Source organism: Microtus ochrogaster, unplaced genomic scaffold (genome assembly GCF_000317375.1).
Source record: "Microtus ochrogaster isolate Prairie Vole_2 unplaced genomic scaffold, MicOch1.0 UNK225, whole genome shotgun sequence".
Lineage (NCBI taxonomy): Eukaryota > Metazoa > Chordata > Mammalia > Rodentia > Cricetidae > Microtus > Microtus ochrogaster.
In genome coordinates, this window is record NW_004949323.1 from 20,447 (window position 1) to 24,301 (window position 3,855).

The following is a 3,855-nucleotide window of genomic DNA, read 5'->3' on the forward strand; positions in this document are numbered from 1 at the left end:
AAATAGCATAGACTAAGCAGGTCTTGACAAAACCAAGCCAGTATTCCAAAAAAATACTAAACCTAAAAGAATAGTATACACAGAGGAAGTAGAAAGATGGTTTTAAGTGTGAGAAGACAAGAAAACATAAAATTAATAGAAGAAACAGACAAGGGAGAGTTAGAAAGAAATCTACCCGGTCTAACACATAAAATAGCAAATCCCTAATATTAGTAGGGGTGAAAGAACCGAGCACATAATGATCAAACAACCAGGGAAATAGTCTGAAAAGCCAAAGAAATTAGTAAAACTCTCCTAGGACCTACCTTGATGATAGTAATTGTTTCAGCTGACCTGTAAATAACACATATACTGGCTGACTGGATCATAACACTAGAGCCATCTATCTGCTTTCTCCCAGAAAACATCATCAGAAATGTGGTGAACGTGCAGAAAACAGTGAGTCAAGACAATGGAAACTGAAGACAAAGCTGCCATGGCTATTCTGATATTTGATAAATTTCAAAGCAAAATTACTCAAAAGTGGTTTATTCAGAAAGATGATACTACATATGCTCTGAATGGTGACTATTTCCTAAAACAAACATTAATGAGTGTATAAAAGGTCTGATACAGTTCCTGATACAGTAGTAGTGGCTGATTTCAATATTCCACTCTTATTTTTATACATCGGTCATCCAAACCTAAAATCAATAGCATAATAAAAATAACCCTCCAAAATCAAACTATAGAATAACTCAAATAGATCTAATAGATATCTGCAGAATATTCTATTTGGTCAGAAATAATCACCCAGTGATGTTAAATGACACCTGAGTGTACTGGAGTTTGGGTTTATTGACAGACAGTTAAAATGCAATAATAGTTTTTAGTATCTAGTACAAAGCTGACAGTTATATGGTATATAAACAGAAATATCTGTATTCCCAATAGAACCCATGACTGGGGGGGGGGCGAGTACTGATCTCTCATCAAAAGAAGTCAAAGTTCTGCCTTTTATCTTTAAAACAGGAAAGAGTTAGAGAGAAATGAAAACAAACTGAACAAAGCTTTGTACTGATTATTAAAAGTCATTCTTGGTTTTGGAGGTGGATAAGGGTAAATGGGTAAATGATTTTCTATTTTTAAGAATTTATGGGGTCTACTGCAGGTTTTGTGAAAAAGACATTTGGGGATGGATACATTTTTGCTCTTTGTTACATGTGGGCTATAGAGTGACAAAGATTTATTGTTTCTTTCTTTTAAAACATAAAGACTTTGGTAGGAGAGCGCCATAAACTAGTGCCCCAAAGACTCTAAAGTTAGTAACTGGAGAAATTTTTCCCTGCAAGTAATCATGTCTCTAAGAAGAATTTGTTTTTCCTTCTGACATGATATTTTGTGCATTTGTTTATTTGTTTGCTGTGTTTTTTTCTTTTTTGACCTTCTAAGAAATTATAGATAAAAATACTTGGAAACTAATATTTGTTGCTGTTATTATCAACTATAAATGATTCATCTTTGGTGTATTTTCTTGCTTTGGGGAAAAGATATTGCCAGGTATCAGTAATTATTTATGAAGAAAGATTTTTTCTTTTCCATGTTTTTTGTTATTGATGTATTCAGGACTGAAAGGTTTCTTTACTTGAAGAGAACTCTTGAATTTGTTTTGTATGACACGTTGGTATAGATGTTCTACATCACCTGGAATGTTTTAGCCTTTCTAACACTTTCATCAAGATTATCCTACTTGAGCAATAAGCTTATGAAATGAGTGAAAATGTTGCAGTTCTTCAACTGTTGAAGTTTGAATTGAAAAGTCTAATTAACTGACGTGGATCAGATTACGTTTAATTGGGATGAAATGTCTTGGGACTCAACCAAGGCCTTTTTGTCTTGTTCAAGAGTTTTATCTGTGTTGTCTCTTGAGATTTTTACTTTAACAAATCCTACTTGTATTGTCTTGGGCAGTATCCAGAATGTTTAGGAGGGGGTAGTCGATTGAGTCCCTGAGCTTATCTCTTGTTCTTCTTCTTCTTCTTTATTGATTTTTATTGAGCTACACACCAAGGAGGAGCCCCCATCTGCCCCTTGAAGTCCTGACTCACTCCCAGCTGTGCCCTGTCAGAGCTTTAAAACTGACATTTTTATGATTGTCAATCACAAAATGTTAGTTTAAAAATGTTTATTACACTTAGAAATATAGAATATAATGCACAATCTCTCTATTTTCTAGACTTCACGATAGTTGAACTTTATAGCCCCCTTTATAACCCTTTATAGGCTATCACCTTAGTGGATAACAGAGTGGCTGGATCTTCTTTACAGCTGCAGCTGCCCCACTAATTAGGAACCTGATAGATTTATTACACATGTGTTATCATGTGTTATCATTTACTTTAGAAATGAAATGTAAACTTCAAGTGAACCTTTTATTGCCTAAGAATTTCTGTTGAATATATATTAGTTGTGTTTGACAAAGAGAGGGATGGATTTGGAAAAAGAAAAAAAGAGAGTGACCGTTAGTACACATGTGCATCTCATTCCCTTTCTATGACCTTCAGGAAAAAAAAATCCTAAGTCCTGCTACTCTGTGGTGTTCTTCTGACAACCCTGGAGCAGCCTGGGAAGCTGGTCCTTCTGGTTGCATTAGCATAGGCTGACTCCCTAGAGGGCTCAGTGTGTCCTAGGGAAACTGTGGCATAGCCAATTATAATCTGTCTTCTAAAACTGCTTTCTAAGAGGCATCACCACAGAGAAATAAATCTGGGTTATTTGAAGAGGCATCCAAGAGTCTCTTGTTGCTTCACACCATTTTTATAACATTCATGCTGCGGGAAAGAGGATCTAGTCTAAGAGATGGATACAGACAGATGTAAAGTATTAAGTGAAATAAGATGATGAGGAATGTTGACAGGACCTCTTCACAGGAGGTCTGCTGGCCCATAGATACTTTGTCTTAAGGACTTGTAAGGGAGTAGACACCGCAGCATTAAGAGCTGGGGGTGAATGAGGATCCTTGTATAAGAGGCTAGGGTTGTCAATCAGGATGACTGTTGCTGCCACTGCACACAGACACTGGGGTCCATTGTTGTGTTGGGGTCCAATCATTGTGAAAAGTAAGGCACTAGATGGACCTGATAAGGAAGGGCTGTCCAGGGAAGCTTTCAGCAATCCATTGTTTTTGTGGTAATATAGCTGAGAGGCTTATTTATCAAAATCATTCAAACTGCAGTTCAGAGATATGGACGGTGCTGGACGTAGAGTTTCACAGGAAGTAGAGCTCCTGAGGGAGAGAGAAAAGATTCTGAAAGAGTGGGTGAGGAAGAGAACAAGAGAAAGGAGGCTAAAATTCATTTATAAGTGAGCTTGCAGATATGCCCAAGCAGTAACTGATCTAACTTGAGGCCCAAGCCATGAGAAGGAGCTCAAGCCTGACACAGCCTGGATGACTAGGACCCAGAAGTTGGATAGCTCTGTGATCTAGGGTAGACCCAAACACAAATGAAAAATAAAATAAAATATAAAAAAGCAAATGAAATGATTCCCAATAATATTTTTGTATACTCATAGGTTGGTGCCTAGTCCAGTCGGCATCAAAGAGGCTTCCTCCAGTAGCTGATGGTAGCAGTTACAGAGACCCACAGTCAAACATTAGGGAATCTCGAAGAAGAGGGGGAAGAAGGATTAAGAGCCAGAGGGGTCAAGGACACGGGGAGAACACAGCCACAAAATCAGCTAAGCAGGGATCATAGGGCCTCACAGAGACTGAAATGGCAATCATGGAGCCTGCATGGATCTGCACGAGGTCCTCTGCATACATGCTGTGGTTATTTATCTTGGGTTGTTTGTGGGGTTCCTAACAGTGGGAGTGGG